At 39.2% G+C, this 21,790-nt stretch overlaps 1 protein-coding gene across 1 annotated transcript in view; it reads right to left on the bottom strand.

The window, feature by feature from the left end:
* Positions 1–21,790, bottom strand: part of RARB (retinoic acid receptor beta) — a 703,788-nt gene that overhangs the window by 427,372 nt on the left and 254,626 nt on the right. Inside the window, exon 4 of the mRNA XM_081825597.1 lies at positions 16,031–16,124. The gene's annotated coding sequence lies outside the window, so the exon portion shown is untranslated. The remainder of the gene's footprint in view (positions 1–16,030; positions 16,125–21,790) is intronic.

The following is a 21,790-nucleotide window of genomic DNA, read 5'->3' on the forward strand; positions in this document are numbered from 1 at the left end:
AGTCTATTTTTGTGTGTGGTGTAAGGAAATGGTCCAGTTTCATTCTTCTGCATGTGGCTATCCAATTTTCCCAACACCATTTGTTGAAGAGACTGTCTTTGTTCCATTGGACATTCTTTCCTGCTTTGTCAAAGATGAGTTGACCATAGAGTTGAGGGTCCATTTCTGGGCTCTCTATTCTGTTCCATTGATCTATGTGCCTGTTTTTGTGCCAGTACCATACTGTCTTGATGATGACAGCTTTGTAATAGAGCTGGAAGTCCGGAATTGTGATGCCGCCAGCTTTGCTTTTCTTTTTCAACATTCCTCTGGCTATTCGGGGTCTTTTCTAGTTCCATACGAATTTTAGGATTATTTGTTCCATTTCTTTGGAAAAAAGTGGATGGTATTTTGATGGGGATAGTAGCTATCTTTTAAAAGGAACACAAGGAGCACCTGGGTGGCTCAGTCGGTTTAAGTGTCTGACTCTTGATTTCGGCTCAGGTCTTGACCTTGGAGTTGTGAGATGGAGCCCCATTTCGGGCTCCGTGCTGGGCATGGAGCCTGCTTGGGATTCTCTCTCTCCCTCTGCCCCACCCTCTGCTCATGTACTCTCTCCCTCTCTCTTAAAAAAAAAAAAAAAAAAGAGAAAGAAAAAGAAAAGGAGCACATAATCCCCAGGTCTTCACGGTCACCACTACTCTCTCATTCTCCAGCACCAAGTGCGAGTGTCTGCTGCCATTTACCATCTTACATACACCTTGCCTCGTTCTTTATATTACTTGTCTGGTTCCACTGGTCATTTGAGTTTGCAAGCCCAGATACAGGTATTAAGAATTCCTGGATGATATCAGACCATGAGCCCTCCACTTCCCTTGAGCCCATTTCTGTTTTTTCTTCCTTGCACACTAAAGGTAGGCATACCAGTTTTTGTGATGAAATGAATTCTAAAACCGTATGCCTCGAAGTGGAGAGGGGCCTAAAATTCTTTTTGCTCTGTATTCAAACTATCACTTCTCCTTTCCTCCAGCCCTGATCCTACCTTCTCATTGTGCAAATCTCCCATTATCTCATTTATCTACTCATCAGATTCTTAAAGAAAAAATGCAAATGCCCATTTACTTTTTAATGATAAAATACAGGCACCAGCCAATAAGCCCCAAAAGTTCCAGTAGAAAGTGCATCTGGATGTTTATGGTAGCCACTTGCTATACCTGAGAGAATAAGCAGGCCTTCAAATATGAAGAGATAGTCCCCTTACTTTTGGCAAGAGAGCACATGTCCTCGTGATCATTGCCTCACTAGAGGAGCTGGGCTGAGTTATACTCAGTTCGTCTAGCTTGCCTCATGTCCTGTAGCCTGCGTTTGTGATACGGATGGAATGGGTCAGGGCATAGAGTTCAACTAAGACCTGTAACAACAGTCAATGTTTACAGAGCACTGTCTATATCCAAGAGTATCCTAAGATCTCTTACATGTATTATTTTGTTTCTTCCTCACAATATACTCACAGAGTATATACTATTATATTTATTTTATAGCTGAGAAAAATGACACAAAAAGTTAGGTAATTTGCCAAGGTCAAATGGAAGAGCATGGATTAGGACCCAGAAAATGTGATTTCAAAGTATATTCTCCTGATCACTAACCTCAACAGCCACCTCCCCCTCACACTTACTAGATGTCCAAGATTAGACTAGACTTGACTAGAACCAAGACTCTTGCTCAAACAAGTTCAAACTGAAGGTAGCGCTAGCAGTCGACTAATTCAGCTATCACACTGAAATCTAATGGTAGTAAGACTACATTCTAGAACTACCCATATTCTTCTTTAGTAACAACAGCAACAAAAATACAGATTTACTATTCTTAGGCTTAAATAAGCAGGGATATTGGTAAAAAATTTAGTGGATACTTTAAAAATTGCATTATAATTTTTTCAGTCTATACTGGGAATGACACTGCTCAAAGCTTGATATTCTCTGGATACTCTATTTGCTGAAATTTTTATTTTTATGACCAAAGTGGGCATTTGGTTACAGCTGCTTTAAAATTTCTCTGAAATAAAGATTAAAGTTGTACCTTAGAACAGGGAACTCTGGGACCTCCATTTCCCATCTGTCTGTGTTATAATGGACTCAAAATGACTTTCTGGGGAGGATCTTGGGTTGCCTGGGACTACTCATATGGCTCATACCTAAGCAAAACCAGGTACCCTTCTACTGAGGCATATCTCATTGTTAAACACCCTGACTGCCACAAGAGGGTATTAATTCTACCCCTAGCTTGACTAAAAGAATAACATGGCTTAGCTCTTCCTGACAAAACAGTTCTCCATGTACTTCTCTGAGAATATACCTTAAATTCATTACTGATCCAGTAACGTCTTTCAAAAACTTGATTGAGAGAAGATGTACTTTGGAGAACTCCCCCAAGCCTATGTCTGTTCCTCAGAAACAGCCTCTTTCCTGTTTTGAGATTCAAAAAACTTATATATATATATATAAACTTTTTTATAAAAGTTCAGGGACCTCACAGACACAAAGTGAGACACATATTCCACCCCCAGGATTGATGGCACATCATCAGAAAGTGACAGTCAGAACCACATAAGGTTGAATCTGATGGAGGTATTCTCTTATTTCACCGAATTGATTTTCAATACTCTCACCATGGCAGATGCACTGGTCCATACTGAGGGACTATATAGAAAATAGCTGATGAAGGTTATCACGGTTTCTGATGAGGATGTTGCTCGTAACATTATACGATGTCTTTCGAGAAAGACTTATTAGAGAAATTTCTCTTTGGTCTCAGTATCAGGCAGAATGGGGCTTCTCCAAGCAGTGGGTTTCATTTCACTTATGAACACTATGAATCACGTTTGTCCCTTCTCTTGGGCTGCTGAAGTGCTCAGTGTCAAATGCGTGTTCCTTTTGTACAAAGAAAGTTGGACATCAGTGATGGGCTGGGTCTCTTCCTCTCAACTATCTTTTCTTGTTATACTAAACAGATTGTAGTAATGCATTTTAGTAAATTTTTTTGAATAAAGAAGGGTGGAAATATGCAATTAATTTTTGTTGTTGTTGTTTTCTCCCTAATGATTAGTTCCAATAATGATCCAGTTGCTACCATGAAACCCTGAAAGCTAAACTTGACTCTTCTCCCTCACACCCGCACAATTGATTCTGCTTTAACTCCATCCACTTATAATTGCCACTACCCTACTCTGGGCCAACAGCATCTCTCTTCTGGGCCACTCCAGTATCTTAACTGGTCTTATTCCCTTTTTGCCTGGTCCATTGCCCTACCCAACCTATTCTCTGAGCTTCAACTCTGCTGGCAACTCTATTTTGGCCTTAGGTTACAGTCTAAACTCCTTAAAAGACCTTTAAAGTCCCTGGAAAATCTGAAATGAGCATGTTTTCACATACCCATGGAATCTCTCCTCCTCAAAAGTACAATGTTCCCTCCTCCCTCTTTTGGACATTTCTGCTCTCCATTCCCTTTGCCCTGAACACCCTTATTTCACATTCCTGGCTTTTACCTAGTTCTCAGTTCTCAATGTAAATGTTCTGTTTTTAGGGGCAGGTTTTCCTAGACTCTTAAGTTGGGTTACACATTCCTGTTACACACCTTCAAAATAATTATGATTTGGGCCTTTTATATTTGACTGCGGTTACTATTTGGAGAGTTTGTTTTCTCTGATACACTACAGGACAAGGAGTGTCCTGCATCTGTCTTGTTTACTGCTCTAGTCCCAGTGCTTGGCACATTTTAGGCACTCAATAAATATGGGTTGGTTAACTGAATTAGATAAATCACCATTAAAACACCAAAAATTTGAAATTAGGAAACACCAATTTCCGGCTAGTGTATCTTTAGCTTACCCACAAATGTAATGAAACAACCTGCAAAGTTGCTCTTATTTAACATAAAAAAATTCATCGTATTTGATTGGTCCTTTTCTATCTTCTAATATTTTCACTTTAGAATAGAGAAGAGGAGAATTCATACAAGCATATCTTTCCCGGGTTGATTGCTTATTCAGTTGCCATAAATCACCCAGGATAATGGAGCAATAAAAGACAAAGTGCATCTTCAGAGATCTTCCTATTTATCAAAAGACAGTGTTATTTAGACTTAAAGAAAGGCTTTGGTTGTCTGAGAGAAACCAGAGGAGAGAGAAAACTACCAAGTAATATAGAGACCTCGTTTAGCTGCCAAAGTCACTGGAAACCTCACACTCCCCCCTGCACAGTCCCTATAAAACAACCTGCTCATAACATCAGTAGTTTCTGCCTTTCTGTTAAAATAAGTTGTACTGTTACCATTTTTGGGGGGTGTGGGGTGCCACATACTATGAAGTCAAGCAATATCACAGACTTCTATTCCTGGGCTGAAATTATGTAAGTAGACCTAGCATTGCCCAGCAGGTACTTGGCTTCACTTCTTTTACTTCCAGCATTCTTGACTCTTGCTCATTTATAAATTCTAATGAGATGGTCCTCTTTGATATCTATGAGGATCAGGTAGGTTATAACATTGATAAGATTCAGACAAAATGATGACTCTTACCTGTGTTAAAACAAACACTGTAACTCAAGGATACATCTAGGGCATTTCCAAACTAGTTAAAATGCTCATTTACTCGCAGATAGGGAGGGGGCTCCTGGGTTGCTATCATACTCAATTTCTCAGACTCTGCTGCATCTCAGGCCCTGGGTTCTGTGAGATGCTCTGTGCTCCTCTTTGCTGACTTCTGTTGCTTGCGACCAAGAAAATCTCAACTAATAGAGCAAGGAAATTCCATCAATAACATATCAGATACACGGATGGTCTAAAATACAGGCTCTTAGAGGAGAAAGAGAATCACTTCTTGAACTTATCTCTGTGGGAGAGAATTCAGACTCTCCTTAAAGAGAAATGATGATCTTCAAAAATGAAAGATGGAAGAATCCCAAGCATAGTTAGAAACACTGACTTCTTCTGCATCTAGATTCAGCACAATTAAGTAATCACCTTTGCACATGTACACACACTCACCAAGGTATTATCTGCCCCTTTCTTTCTTTTTTTTTAAAGATTTTATTTATTTATTTGACAGAGAGAGACACAGCAAGAGAGGGAACACAAGCAGGGGGAGTGGGAGAGGGAGAAGCAGGCTTCTCGCGGAGCAGGGAGCCTGATGCGGGGCTGGATCCCAGGACCCTGGGACCATGACCTGAGCTTAACGACTGAGCCACCCAGGCGCCCCTATCTGCCCCTTTCTAATAACTGAGTTTTACAGACTTAAAAAGCCATTCACGGTAAAAGCACATTCGTTTTTATGTATCACTAAAAAACAAATAAAAATACTGCGAATTAAATGGTGATACAGGACTTTCTTACCACTTGTTTTTTTATTTTATACTCCTTGAAGTGGCTCTTTTCAGATTTCGCACATATTTGTAGCATATATCATTCCTATGCATAAACAAGGGAAACCTGAGCTGAATGTATTGGCTAAGGTACTCGTAACATGTCTTTATACTCAAGAGTCTAAACCTTCCAAATCTCTGTCTTTGATAACCATGCATTTCTGAAAGCGTGGAGCATTTCTTCAAAGGGTGGTCCACTATTGTCTCTAAGCTGCCAACCGGTTGGCAGGTTTCCATGCTAGAGCTTTCTTGATCTTAACAGGTGTCAATAATCTAACCTACCTTCATCAAATGGTCCTTAAATGGCTATCTTAAATGTCAGGAAGTTATGGTTGTCTGGTCACGCAACTAGAAGGGGAGCAATCATGTTTGTGCATGCAAAGAATGGTAATTATGATATGGCTCCTGCCACAACACTGGCAAGATGCCATAAACTATAAGCTGGACCCACATTTTAGGCATCCGAAAATGTGTGTGTGAGGTGGAGAGGGGAGCGTATCTTAGAATCAATGAAATACAGTGTTAGAGACTCACCCCCAGGACAGAAAGTAAAATCCCTTTTAAAACAGGCTTGATCATTTTTACCTCTGCCAGAACAAGTATTTTAACTCAAAAGATGCTTTTAGAGCATTTCCAAACTAGTTAAAACTCTCAGTTATTTGCAAGTAGAGTAGCTTTGTGCTAGAATCCACCCAAATTGATCATTATTCCAACTGGCCAGTTTGGGTACATGGGTCTTCTTTAGTGAAAGGAATTTCACCACAAGCTGTCCTGATCCAGATGAGGCAGAAGTTTCATGAAAGGTAATACTTTTCACCTCTCCCAGCTATACAGAGACGGAGTGGGTGCAATAGGACAGACTTGAAACACAAGTGACTTAAACACATCATTGCCTACCTCGCCCCCACGCTTCCTTACACATAATGATGATACTAACTGCGTACCTTTAAACACCCAAGAAAACAAACTAGTTAAGCAGGGGTGTAGGTTTACAAGGTATGTTTTTATACACCATCTTCCAATCACTTGAATGTTCTGGTTAATTCACAAAGGCTTTCACACATAAAATCCAGGAATGATACCGATGATTTCCAGGGGAACACAGTCCTGTACACACAAGATCTCTGCCTCTGCCTTCCAAGGAAGAATGGGCACTGCCCATGCAACCAAGCTTTCCTGTTCTCCACTCAGGGTCCTTTCTTCCTGCTTGGTGGCCATTACTTGTTGCTGGGGAACTTTCTGGCCAGAGTTCTACTTGACACCTTTTAATTAAAAAGTCTTTCCTAAATCCATGGTTTACATCCCAGCCGGGTGGCAAGACTATACCTGTGAAATCCTGGGTCTGTCTCTAGGACTTGAAACTAGTACTCGATGGAGGTTACCAGGATTTGAAGAACTAAGGGGCAGCTCAATTATAACCAGCAAGTTGCACAGAAAAGAATAATAACGCAAGTTATTCTCCTTCTACTAAATAATTATCTTTTAGCCCTTGCATTTAAAAGAGGACTTTAGTCTCCAAATAAGAAAACAAACAAGCCAAAAATATTTCCACCAGTTATTTACTGTTAAATTAAGAAAGGATGAGTCTTAGGGTTGTCAAAATAAACGCAGATATGAAAATTTAGACTTTTAGGAAATTTACAGTGTCGCTGAAATACATTGTAGCAGCAGTAATTTAATTTCCTTATCAGTCTCCCAAGGGAAACTGGGAACAGAATGTGCCCAAGTCCAAGAAGAATTCCTGAAGGGAAGGCAGAAAGAAGCTAATTGCAAACACTGGAACCAGCCTGTGTCAGTTCAGATAATGCAAATACAAAGGGGCAAAAGCTAGGAAATTATCAGTGAGAAATGGAAACAAGAAGAAAAAGATCAGAACAAAAATAAATCAAATGACAGATCACTTTATAACAGGATGTGTTTTAAAATAAATGGCAAGTCAAGACAAAGCCAGGTGAAAAAATACTGGCTTTTAGTGATGCTGAATATCTATCAGAACACCAGAAAAAAATAGGTATTCACTAGATAAATAGAAAATACCCTAACAGTCAGAAAAAAAACATTGAGAATATAGCTGAAAAGAGCACAGAAGACATTACAATCCCTGTAATTTTTATATCATGAGGCTGATAGGACTCTGCATTAAAAAAAAAAAAGTGCATTGAACATTAATTTCCTATGCACCAGGGTTAGAAAAACCATTAGTTTTTATAAGGAAATGCTACTTTTTAATACCCCATACTACAGAAAGAGAAACTAGTATATAGGGGCACCTGGGAGGCTTAGTCGGTTAAGTGTCCTTCGAGCCCTGTGTCAGGCTCTGCACTCAGCAGGGAGTTTGCTTGGGATTCTCTCTCCCTCTCTCCATCTGCTCCTTCTCCCCACTCTCTCTCTCTAAAAACAAAACAAAAACAAAAACAAAACCTAGTAGATAATAAAATGTCTCTTTAATTTGTATATTAAATTTAAAGTAAATGTTTAAATTATCTTCCAAGATTGTGAGAAATTTTGTTACTACTGTAGTGTAATAGTTCAAATGGATTATGTTTTCAAATAGGATACTTATTTGATGCTGATATTAAATTTAAATCAGTAAATAGATCAATAGGTCTTCTAACATCAATACTTCTAACTTTCAGTGTATACAAATCACCCAGGGATCACAAAAATGCAGAATCATTCAGAGGGTCTAAACTGAGGTCCAAGAATCTGCATTTTAACAAACTTCTAGGTTAAAGATGCTGAGGCTGTTGGCCTGTGGACCACGATTTAAATAGGAAGGCTCACCAGGTGGCCTCTTTATGGTGGAGTCTTTCACTAGCCATACAGGAACCAAAAGGATGCCCAACTCCCACTCAGAACCATGTCTGGTCTCAATTATGTATTTTGGTTAAGATCACCTATGTCCAAATAACGGTGAACTTCTCTAAGAAGCTGCTTTCCCTTTTATTTAAAATCATTATCATAATCAAAACACTGAACAACTGCCTAATATCTGTGGAGTGGCAGGTTAGGTTATAAATGGAAATACCGACTCTTGCCCCCTAGGAGTTTATAATCTAACACAAAGGCATTGGCATTGGTGTGTATGTGATACTGCAAACCAGAAAACCACACCAAAGGAGATGCATGCTGTCAAATAAGATCCAAATCAAAGGTTTAATTTGTTCTTGGAATGAAAGGAAAGGAAATGAATATAAAATTTGGTGGAAATAGAGATAATTTCACTGAGGAAGTCCAAATTGCAATACATATTATTGAGCTATGAGTTTTCTCTTGGTCAATTCCTAGGAAAGGGTGTGTCATTTCAGAAAGGATAAGAAAGCAGTTTGCCAGGCAGCAAGGGAGAGCATTTCCACACACACAACAGGCTATACGTGTCAACAGTATTTTGGTGGTTAAAATAGATATTTACTAATAGTGATCAAGGATATGCAAATCAAAGACACAATGAGATATCTCCTGACATCTGTTTAGATGGCTATAATCAAAAAAGTAAAAGTGTTGGCAAGGAAATGGAGGAAAGGGAATCCTGTACACTGCTGGTAGGAGGGTAAATTGGTACAGTCATTACAGAAAACAGTACGGAGGCTCTCAAAAACCTAAAAATAGAACTACTCTATGATCCAGCAAACCCTCTTCTAGGTATATACTCAAAGGAAATGAAGTCAGCACCTCAAAGAGATACCTGCATTCCCAAGTCCATTGCCATTATTCTCAATAGCCAAATATGGAAACAACTTGAGTGCCCTTGATGGAGACTAGCTAAAAAAAATTGGGGTGTGTGTACCCACATAATTATACATATATAATTGCTCAGTTTTTTCAAAACAGGAGATCCTGCCATTTGCAACAACCTGGCTGAAACTGGGAGCATCATGCTAAGTGAAATAAGCCAGGCACAGAAAGGAAAATACTGCGTGATCATACTTATAACTGGAATCTAAAAAAGTCAAATGCACAGAAACAGGGAGTAGAATGGTGGTTGCCAGGGGTAGGGAGATGGGGGAAATGGAGAGAGATATTAGTCAAAGGGTACAAAGTTGCCACTATGGAGGATGAACAAGTCTATAGATCGAATGTAGAACATGATGATTATAGTTAACACTGTACTGAATACTGGAAATTCGCCATGCAATTTCAGGTGCTCTCACAACAAGAACAAAAAAGGAACTATGTGAGAAGATGATATGTTAATTAGCTTGACTGTAGTAATCATTTCACTATGTATATAAAGTCATGATGTTGTACACCTTAAGTATATACATTTTTTATTTAAAAAAAGATGGTAGAGAACTTAAGAATAGCAGCTAGTACTTAACAACTAAAATTAAATATAGTTTTAACCCTCAAATATAACTGAAGCATTTCCTAAAATTATGCCACTAACTTTTCCTCCAAAGGCTTTATAAAAATCTATCTCTCAGGGCGCCTGGGTGGCTCAGTTGGTTAAGCGACTGCCCTCGGCTCAGGTCATGATCCTGGAGTCCCGGGATCGAGTCCCGCATCGGGCTCCCTGCTCGGCGGGGAGCCTGCTTCTCCCTCTGACCCTCCCCCCTCTCATGTGCTCTCTCATTCTCTCTCTCTCAAATAAATAAATAAAATCTTAAAAAAAAAAAAATCTCTCAGTAAATGAAATCAAAACAGTATGAGGACTGATTACTTGCATCTGTAAAAACAAGACGGATTTGTTATAAATTCTAGACTTCCTTGCTGCCATGGCCATACAAGTGTTTAACTGGTATGAAAATAATCCTGCCAAGCTTTGGAAAAACTCAAGAGGCTGGAAAAAGAGCCAAGATGTTACAAATACCTCCCCATTCCACTGTCTCCTTTCTGTCAAACTCATAAAAATGTACATAATCCATACACATTTGTAAAAGCACACTCTATTTATGTCGAAGTAAACTGAAATTTGGAGCTTTATGTGTCTTTCACATAATGCAGCTCATTGTTTCCCTAAGAAATAAGGATGAGAGATTTTGATACCTGGGGCAATGCTGAGATTATTCAGTTTGAGTTGGGTAAGTAAGAACAGATTCTTACTACTAATGCCTGATCAACTTAAAGTGCTACAATATAGAAAATACTCCTTCTTCCTGTGATTTTGAAACTTAATATCTTTTAAAATGGGAAAAGCCAAACATTATTTCTCTCCCGAAGCAAGACATAATTATAGCCTTCTAAGGCAGCAGCAGCACGACTAAACTAAGCCAATTTATTGGATTATCTTTCCCCTTCACCATGTCAACAGGCACTATATTCTCTCATTGGAAGAAATCCTAATATTTAAAACACAGTTTGCTCTTAATTGTGAAGCAGGTGGTACTTTTAAAACATTTCTAAAAGTTAGCTTTAGTGTAGACAAAAAAAAGCACTGAAATACCTGATTTTGAGTCACTGGCTCTTCATTTACCAACTCAGTGGTTTCAAACATCTTAGAAGTTGGGTCTCTTCCTTTGTAAAGTTCCTCAGAGACATGAAGCAAGGACTGAATAAGATAACACATATGAATACCCTTTGAAAACTAAAGAATGCTATAAATATACTAGTTTTGTTATTTTAGGTCACAACAGGAGCTGCAACCATGAAAACCATAAACTGAGACATGTGGACATATATTTAGCCTAGACATGATAAACTGTCAATTTATGAGCACAGTCATCCCTACATCCCATTTTTAGGGGTCTGTTTCTGGGACCAGTCCTGGCATGAATTTCTGAGTCAGTCAGGAGACAGAAACAATCCTGGGAGTTTAACAGGATTTAATGTCAAGAATATTTAACCAGATACTGTAGAACTGAAAATTCTCCAAAAACGGAAAAAGGGAACAGAAGTATTACAGTTTAATAATTACAGGAATCAGCTTTCACTCACAGACTGGGGAAACAAAGGGAAGAAGTTGGAACTGTCACAATTCAAGCTCAAAGAAGGGACCCACACCTTGGAGGAGAGGACTCTGCCTGACAGGTGCTGGTGGCTTTGAAACCTGTTCTGGGAGTGATGGAAAAGGTACAAACTGGAATCAACTGAAGCTACTGAAAGAAACTGGTGCTTCCTGGGTGAAGAGCAGGGCTGAGGTAGGATGCAAAGGAAGGGAAGCAAACCAGGTGAAGAGTCATATCCAAGATTCTCCCATTTGTGTGTGGCAATGCAGGGGTAAAATATGGTCTGGGTGGTGCCAACGCCCAAATCTTTGCTCTATAGCTCACTGTTTCCATATAAAGATTAACTCTGTATGGAGTTGCTACCTGGAAACTGGCAGAGAATATTTGAATTAGAAGATGAAGAAATACTGCTGACATGGTGAAGCTAATTTTACGTGATACCAGTTTTAGCAAAGTTTAAAAATAAGCTTAATCTTAAAAAAAAAAATTAACTTGTTAGTTCATATATAGTTTTAATTTTAAAACCTTGTACAATTTGAACATAGTAAAAATGGCAGAGAAGAAAAATGGCTTCATAATTGTTAAAATGAATGTCACAAAATCTATACACAAAAACGAAAACAAAACATCTTGGCAGAGACTGAGATCCATCAAAACCATTCTCCTCCTCTTCCTGGGCCCTGAATGAGACTACACTACCTAGGTTCTCTTGCAGTCAGGCCATGTGATGGAGTCCCAGCCAATAGAACTGTGAGTGGGCGTGATATGCGTTACTTCCAGATCTGGCCCAGAAAACCTCCCACCCTCATGCCTTCATCTCTTCCTCTTTCTCTCTGAAAACATCTGGACTTTAGAAGACGGAAGAGACTCAAATCGGAGGACACCTGGATAGGTGAACTGTCTTGTGGAAGTTAACTACTGGTGACCTCCACCCCTATCCTGGGCTTTTCTGTATTTGAGAAATAAACGTGTTATGACTGAGCCATTTCATGTCTGAGTGTATTCATTGCCACTGCTTAATGTACCCTTAACTGATCTACACGTGATTTTTAATAATTATAATAGCAAGACTAAAAATCATAGCAGCTATTATTTATTAAGCTTTGATTAAGATGTCAGGAACTGTGTAGTGTTAGGTCTCAGCATATTGCATGTGTTTACAAAATACCTTGCCAGGCCTTCACTTAGAAGGTCTCTATAGTTTGCACATGGCACAAATGGGCCTCGTTAGATTCTCTTACAGTTCAAATTAGACTAGAGGAAGAAAACTAGAGAACAAAAATAAAGATTTATCTGGGGATGCCTGGGTGGCTCAGTTGGTTAAGCATCTGCCAGCTCAGGTCATGATCCCAGGGTCCTGGGATGGAAGCATGCTTCAGGCTCCCTGCAGAGCAGGGAGCCTGCTTCTCCCTCTCCCACTGTCTACCACTCTGCCTCCTTGTGCTCTCTCTGTCAAATAAATAAATAAAATCTTAAAAAAAAAAGAAAGATTTATCCGTAAGATAAATAAGATCACTGATAGAAACAAAAATGGACAGCTGATAGCTTGGTGGCAAAGCAAGATGCAGAAGGAATCCAGAAGTCATAGAATAAAGACTGCAGTGTGGGGCCATTTGGTGTAGGGCTATAGCTCCTCCAACCCTCAGAGTTTTCAAAGGAATCACAGTAGAACTGCTCCTTTCAACAGTTGGTGTTTATAAAGATGGTCAAGTAATCAAAAAGTCATGTTTCCTAAGTTCTGTTTAAGAAAGCAGGAAAAGTGTTACAATATGACTGTGAATATTTTTCAACTGACACGGTCAACATCAAAAAAAAAAAAAAGAAAAGAAAGAAAAAGGAAAAACAGAAAATCCTGCTGCCTAAAGGATGTGTTTTAGTTAGCTGGAAAATTATACAGAACAGCACAGTTTTAAATGGCAATACATGACCGCGCATTTGTTTATCTAAGAAACCGCCCTTTGTAACATCGCAACTGTAAATCCTGTAGGAAACTCAGATGGGGGTTTAGATTTGATAAACTGCAGAATATCAGGAAGAGTCTCCATTTTTTTTAAAGCAGCCCCATTTTATGGGAAACTGGCCACCTCTTCTGCTGATGTGAATCACAAGAGCTCATTCTCTCAAGTTGTTGCCTAGGCTCACGTTCTCTATTTTCCGGTTATCTTTCCACTACTTTCATTCCGGGGCACACACTGTAAACTGTGTAAGTGATCTCTGCAGCTTTCCTGCTGGGATTAGTAATAGCCATACTACCAACTATTACTGTGCAATTGACCTGGGGCTTGCATTTAGATTACATTTGATTTCTATACTTGGGAAATGCATGCTTTAATTTTCCTATTATGTTAAAACTGATAATGCATAAAAAAGAAGATACCTGTTCATGATACTGACTTTATAAAGTGGGTATGATTTGCTTTATAGTAGCAATGCTTATACCACCAAATGTGCATTTATGATTTAGGCCAGCCAACCTATGGGGGGAGAAAAAAAAACACTGACAAGTAAAAACACTGGAATGGGAAACAGTCCCAACTGTGAGGCAGGTAATAGAAGGTGCTTCAGCCTAGGTCCTCGAGAAATTTCAGGAGAGTGCAAATTTGGTGAGCACATTCTTCCAATCTCTCCCTCCAAATGTACTGAGGCCTGTAAATGGCTGAATCCATTATTCACAAGATAAAGGCAAAGAAGGAACCAAGACTATTATGTCAGAAGCAGTGTGGTCTTACTTGGCAAAACAGGACTGATACCCTTTACAGCACCACAAATCTTTTGTTTTGTTTTGTCTCTTGCACATGTACACACTAAACAGCTGTCACTTCTTTTTATACCTGTTATGAATTTTTTAAAAGTGCTATCAAAGCACTTGTTTTACTATCTTTTTACTGTCTTTATTTTTTTTTTTTCTTTTACAGTAGGTCTCAGAGAGCCTGGATGCACATCCGAAAGCTCATTAGGTAGGAGAGGAATAACGTCCAGTATGTGTAGATTCTCTGTGGGGACTCAGGATATTTGTATGTGGTGTAAACTGTAGGGAGCCAAAATAAAAATTCTCTAACCTACCAAAAATAATGTCATTATGAAACTATTTTACCTTCAGAGTAAAAATGCTAGAAATAGAATGATCATTTTCTTCATTAAGAATTTTAAAAATAATTTACCATATTATTCAATTATACATACTTATGGGAAAGTACACAGATTCTAAGTGTACAGCTCAATGAATTCTTACCCCTCATAGGACCACCCATTCAGAGTAAGAAATAGAACAAGACCGACAAACGGAAACTCCCTTTATAGTCATTACCTCCACTCCAGCAGGGGAAGCTACTCCAGGAACTTTGAACACTGGGGATTCGTTTTGCCTATGTGCACCTACATGCTGGAATCAGTTTGTACTTTTAGAACCATGAACTTCATCCATATTGTCATATGCAGCTGTACTTTGTTTATTCTCATTGACGTTTATGATAGTCCATTGTTGCCAACATACACCGGTTTATTTAACCATTCTAATATTAATGGGCCTTTGTGTATTTTCCAGTTTTGAGCTCTTTGGAATACTATTAGTATGAGTTTTGTGCCCATGTGTTTTGGTGAACACACGCTAGTGCTTTTTACTAGGTTTACGCTTCTCTATGGAATCAAGAGGTCATTGGATGTATGCATGTTCAGGTTTCGTAAATGCTGAGAGTTTTCCAAGGTGGTGGTACCAATTTATATTCCCACCAGCGATGTATGGGCATTCTGGTTGCTCCATATCCTCAACTAAAACTTGGTATTATCTGTGGTTTTCATTTTAGCCATTCAGGTAGGTGTGTGGTATAATCACAATATGATTTTAATTTGCAATTCCATGCTGACTAATACTATCAAACAGAATGAGACTTTTTGATGTATTTTTAAATAGATGTATATTTTACAGAATCCTGAGACAGTAAAGGATCTCAAAGATGACCCAGTCCATGGATATCAAATGTATGGCACATTTGTCCCCAGTAAGCCTCCATACCAACCCTTCCCGTACCTTTGGAATATAAGGCAATAGATCAGTGACCTGGATTCAGCTTCAGAAACCTTCCAGATACAACTCATTACACAGTCATTTCCAAGGGATCTTATTGGGGTTGGGATTGAGGGATCTTATTGACCAGATAAAGTTTATCAGAAGCAGAAAGGTAGAACTAGTAACTAGTAGAATAAGGTAGTCTGCTCAGAGTTTAAATTTCAGATCTACCACTCACCCTGGCAGAAAAGAAGATTTCTCTTTATGACACTGCCTTTATCAGGTTGGTATGACTTGATTTATTGTAGCAAAGTTCAATTCATTGAGCTGAGTGATCCTGGCAAGTTACTTCATCCCTAGAAAGCGGTATTATGAGAGGTAACTGAAAACAGATTTGCACCATTTTCGATTCTCATGATCCTTCCCCTTGTTCAAGGACAGGTTTCCCCTGGGCACAAATCTTTCATGATTTCTGTGAGTCTGCCTGCTCTTGAATTAGTATCCTTCTTAAAAGCCTGCTGAAGATAGCAGGAATTCAGGCAATGGCCATGAGTCACCGAAGTCTTTCCTGATTTTTGTCTAAATCAAGACATGTACTTTTGGGTCATTTCATCTGTAACTATGGAAAAGGATGCAGGAAGATTCAATCCTGGAATTACCAGAAGGAGCAGGTCATCTTCCCTGACACTTCTGGTGGTGCCCATCACATCTGAGGCTTTGTAGAGTTCTCATTTACTCACCTCGTCTTGCCAGAGGTCCTCACACGGCTTCGTTAGCAACAGTGAGATCAGCCACTGGTCCACAGGGTGCAGGCACTCCTGCCTTTGAAGGAAACTAGGAAAGGAAGGGAAAATAATCAGAACCCACTGGCAGCTCCTTTTAGCCACCTTTGTGTGGTTTCAATATCCTTGGCCTGCCCTCACAGGCAGGTAGAGAAGTCCACCTCTGCGCTGCCTGCTCCTCCTACTTGGGCTCGTTCCCTCTCTATTTGTGAAGCAGTTGTTTTCATGAGCTCACAATATCTTGATGGCAATTCTGAAATCCAAATTGCTCTGAATCCCCTAAGTTCTTTTTCATCACTCATTTGGAGGCACAATTTTACCTGATCCAAACTTATTTCATGGCAAAAGCCTTTCCTAACCTGATGGGAGGCTATTTATTATCTTTACTTGGTCCACTTTGTGGGGAGATTTACACAGTTTGCTGTGGAAGAGCTGCTGGGTTTGCTTAGAAAGTGCCGGCCCAGATTGGGTTGGGAGTGGTACTGATTCATGGCATCTATACATAATACCTTCCCAAATCTGAAAAATTTTGAATTTTGAAATAACTCTGACCCCAAGAGTGTTGGATCAAAAAATCATAGATGCATACCAAGCTCCTAACAGACCTCGCTTTCAAACTTATGTCCTGTTGAGTGTTTACCCTTTTATTTGAATTATTTTAAAGAGAAGAAAATCAAAACAAGAAGACACAGGCTTTCGCCTAATAGAGCAGTCCAAAAATAAAAATTTAATAAAGTACCCAGAGTGGAAGAGGATGTGGGGAAGCAGAGACCCTTATACACTATTGGTGGGAATGTATTTTGGCATAAACTTTTTGAGAGGAGATTTGCAATTTTCTTGGAGAATTTAAATTGCATATGTACTTTGACCCAGCAATTCTACTTCAAAGTATCCTGTAGAAAGAGTCAAAAGAGTATGTCAGGCATGTGTCATATTGAATATTATATACCAATATAAAAAAAAAGGTTTATCAGTAAGAGACGGGTTAAATAAATTTTGGCGCAACTACACAAAATGATACAATGCTGTCTTTAAAAAAATGGAAATGAGGTAGACCTGAATGTAATGATATGGAAAAGTCTCCAAAATAAATCTGTAAGTGAAACAAGCTCTTGGTAGAGTAATAAATATATAAAAAAAAACACATATATATGATCATTACAATTTCTAAGGATATACTTATATTCTAGATAAACCAATTTTCCCCTTACACATATTTGTATGGAAAATGACAGGTGGTAATGATTAGGGATGAAAACAACTTTCATTATATATGTTTTTAACTTTTTTCTTTGCCATGTGCATATGCTGTTCTTCCTGATTCCTGATTCCTGACTGCAGAAGTCTCAAAGGCCTAGATATAGTACAGGCCACCGAGCATCTTTCCTGAGATTGCAAGTGCCATGAAAGGAAGTCTCCAGCCACCAAAGACTCCCATCACCTTCCAGTTAAACTTGACCTCCACTGACCCTTCAATACAGACCATAGACCTACAGTAATAAGAAACTCCACAGATGACATCATGGAATTCCAGAGATGACCTTCTGCCAAATAAATCCAATAATCACCTCCACCTACCCCTTAAATGTGCCTTACGCAAAGCTTGTTAACTATACTGTTGCTTTCCTGATCCAGTAGCATGATCTGTGCCTCAGCTCTGGGTGTGCTACTAAGACCCAAGAGGAAGCTGTGATTAGCTGGACCTCAACCTGAGTGTACTGATCTAAGATTTTCCACTTGCCATTGCCCACCTCACACAGCATGTAAAAGATGGCCTTCATCTTGATATAGAGTGGCCTGTATATTGTCCTCTCCAACACCGGAATCTCCTAGTTTAATCGGAACAGTAATCTCAAGATGAATATTTCTATGGACCCCTTCAAATACAATCCAAAAATTTAACTCTGCTCTAAGCTTACTTGGAATTGGTAAGAAAAATCCAATTGCAATTGGATTAGAAAGACAATAAAGAGCAGAGTGACTTTTCATTGCTGGCACATAAATATCATGTGGAATAGAACTCCTTCTATCCAGCAGAAACAAACAAACAAAAATCAACTGAGTTGGTCAAGTTACTGGCAGATATATGAATTCTTAAGAATCAAATGCCTGGTTGACCTTCAGGCTTTATTAGATATTATTCTGAGTTAAATTCTTCCCTGCTTTCCCTAAACCATTCATCTTCAGAGATTTTTTTTAAAAAACAATCTAAGTACACCTCAGCCTTCAGCTGGCCTTCTGTGCAGACTACTCCTCCATGATCTTTGCGAGGCTGGCTCCTTCTTTTTATCTAAATCACAGATTCCATGCCACCTGTGTTGGTTTCTCCAATCAAGTAGTGTCACATTTAAATTCTCTGCATATTTCTTATGATTATTTCCTTTACTTGCTGTTTATTCAATTATTATTGGTTTGTTTTCCACCCCCCGAAATATAAATGTTGTAAAAACAGAAATGATGTCTGTTTCGATTGTCAGTATATTCTCCGAACACAGTAAGTACTGGGTAATCATTTGCTGGTGGAATGAGTGAATGAATGCACACTTTGTCACCTTCCATCCCCTAGCAAGGTAAGCCAGATATTCTGGGTGTGGATAAGGCAAAGCAGATACTGCTTTTGTTTAGTAGGAAAAGGCTGGGTAAAACCAGGAAATGGTATTTTAAACTGAATGAAGACTAAAGGCCTAGGAGCCAGGGTCGTCCATTAGGAAGAGTGTTCAAGAACAGCCTGTAATGTCTTCCTGCAGCTATCCTGCCTCTCTGAGTCAGGGGACTAGATTAAAAAATGGAAAAGTCAATGGAGGGTAGAGGTATGTCAAGCCCTCCTCAGGTACTTCTGAGATTCACTATGTTCAGGTCTGCCAATGGTCACTAAGCACTGGAGAACTGAAACAAAGGCAGCAAAGGACAAATGGAGGACTCCAGTGGCCTTCCACGGACAGACTTACATCAACAAAATCTTATCGCAGATGTTTAGCCATCATCTGCTGCAAGTCAAATGATGCCAAAGTCAAAACTCGAAGTCACTTATTGGTTGAAAAAGTACAACTAAAAATAAAAAATTTACTAAATTATAGGGGAATGAAAGCTTTTGTGCGTGTGTCTGCGTGTGTGTGTTTTAATTCTGAAAACACTCATGAAAAAGAGGAAAATTGACAGTAATGGAAAAATGTTAATAATATAATAATATCTTAGAAGATATAATTTGATTCAATGATACATATGCATCTTAATCTTGGTATTTTTCAGATGAACTTTTTCCCTGTAAGTTCTTCTCTTCTAAGACATAATAAATGAAATACTTCACTCAGCATGTTCATATTCTGTTGTATTAGTATATTTTTCCTTTCAAGGCTTGTTCTAGCCCTCCTCTTTACCCAATGCCACATAAAAAAATATCTACTATCTGCAATAGGTCCACGTCTCCTCTGAAACAAGGATGGACAGGCAACACTGGACTCTGGTCAAGGGCACAGAAAAAGTGAGCAGGATAGGGACAATTTTCCTTGAGGTGCCTTACAACTGAACTGTCTTTAAAGCCCAGGGGTTTGAGGAGGGCCTACCTGTTCTGCTACCATCTTTTTTCTTATACTCAGCAGCTCTAGGCATGACTACTTAATCACTTTACCCCCAAGGAGTCATTCTTGCATGCTTTCTCTGTGCTAGACACAACCAAACGCTGTGCTTGCAGCAGTGAAAGGACCCACATTCCTGCTTTCATGGGGCTGACATGGTAGCCACTCAAAGCAGGTATGCCACAGGCTGTAATATCTTAAATATCTCAGACAGAGAAAATATTTCTAAAAATTCCTTATACAATAAGCCTAATAAAGAGTACTTATAATTTAAGTCGGATGCAGGGGTAGTGATGGCGTTGAGGAGGATAAAATTGAAAAAGGAAGCATTAAAAATTAGATTTCCCCAAAACTAACAACGACCACCAAAAGAAACAGGCTGCCAAATAAGCACAGGTCAGTGGTCAACAAGCTTTTTCTGCAAAGGAAAAGACAAAATATTTTAAGCTTTGTGACCCAGTCTCTATTCCAGCTACTCAGCTTTTCTATGGTGGCACAAAATCATCCACAAACCACAAACATGACCACGGCTGTGTTCCAATAAAACTTTATTCTTGAAAAGAGTTTGCAGGCCAGACCTGGTCCACATGCATTGTTTAGCTTCTCTTCCAGTCTCTCTGCTTTAAATTGTTGGGTGTGGTCACTGAATGGTCTTTGGTTTATGTCCATGAAGACTTTCAGTTCATTGTTTATCAAGCCACGTGTCTTTCTGTTCCAGTGGGTCTTTGAGTTACGGTACAAAAATGGCAATATGATTGACAGAATCTTGACTACACTGTCACCATTTGCTCTCACTCTACCTTTCAAATCACTTGCGCCCTTTTAGCTCAATCACCACAAAGAACTAGACGAAACAAATCATGAAGCAAGGTGTTATTAGGATGTGCTGAGATGCTTATTTGAATCTTAATGCTATTAATAAAGGTTTATCTGTCCCTCCTTGTTCAATCCCACAGGCTGGGGAAGCCTGTTTGAGAGGTTTCAGGTAGCTTAAGATGAAACATTATTTCATATCCCATATCACTTCTTCGACAATGAGACAGTTACCATTTTTCTACTGAGGGGCCTATTCTCTTTTGACAAGGTTCTTTTGACAAGATTAGTCTTCCCAGGAACCTCAGCTGACGGATGATTAATATGCAGGGTCCACCCCCGGATTAATCATCTTGAGATACTAGGAGGTGAAACACCCACCTAGCCCAGGTAAGAGCGGCTAAGCTGTCCTCTTTCCCCCACCTTTCTTGTCTCCTCTCCTTAGCATTTTCACGACATTTTAAATACAGGTTCCTCACTGCAGGATGTAAACAGAACAAGTCAAATGATGCCAAAGTCAAAACTCGAAGTCACTTATTGGTTGAAAAAGTACAACTAAAAATAAAAAATTTACTAAATTATAGGGGAACATTTTGCATATATTATAAAGCATTGTAGGACTGGTGACTAATGACTGAAGTCAAAAGGCTGGATTTTTTGAGTCTGTACTAAATTTATTAATTTAGATACAATCTCTCCCAACTCTTCCCACAATCTCTACAATGGTATCCAACCTTTCGTAAATTGTTCCCTCCCCCCAACCCCTCCCGGGATTGCATCATACAAATTCACAGTTTAAACAATTATATCCCATTAACACCTTCCCCACTCCAATATACTGGACTCTTAATTCTTGCACAAACATTGTCATAAGAACCCATCTAACCTAACGCAAGCAGCTACTGAGTGAACTCCAGTGGGGAATACTTGGAAAAATAGGAGAAAAACCAGCCACATTGAATGAACACGCAACAAAGGGCATTAGGGAAATTGGCTAATATACTGAATTACTTAAAATTATAATGTTGAAAAAAAATTGCAGTAGCGGGGAAATGATGCCAATTAGTGGCCCAGTAATGAGAAAGAGGCAGAGGAAAAGTCACTTTGCCATCCATAACTCAGGCCTTGACTTCTTGGGCAGTGAATGCCTGCTTTCTGCCATAAGCACGGAACTATCTGGAAGACGGAGGTTTCAACTGCGTTGAGATTTTCAGGAGAAAACAAGAGGTGCCAGTTAAGACATCACCATGAACTTCAAAGTGCAGGAAGGAAGGGCTGTAAATGACTAAAGTCAAGTCAGATGACAATACTTACTGCTTTCATTTTTCTC

This window comes from Leptonychotes weddellii, chromosome 1 (genome assembly GCF_054177405.1).
Source record: "Leptonychotes weddellii isolate Sample4059 chromosome 1, ASM5417740v2, whole genome shotgun sequence".
NCBI lineage: Eukaryota > Metazoa > Chordata > Mammalia > Carnivora > Phocidae > Leptonychotes > Leptonychotes weddellii.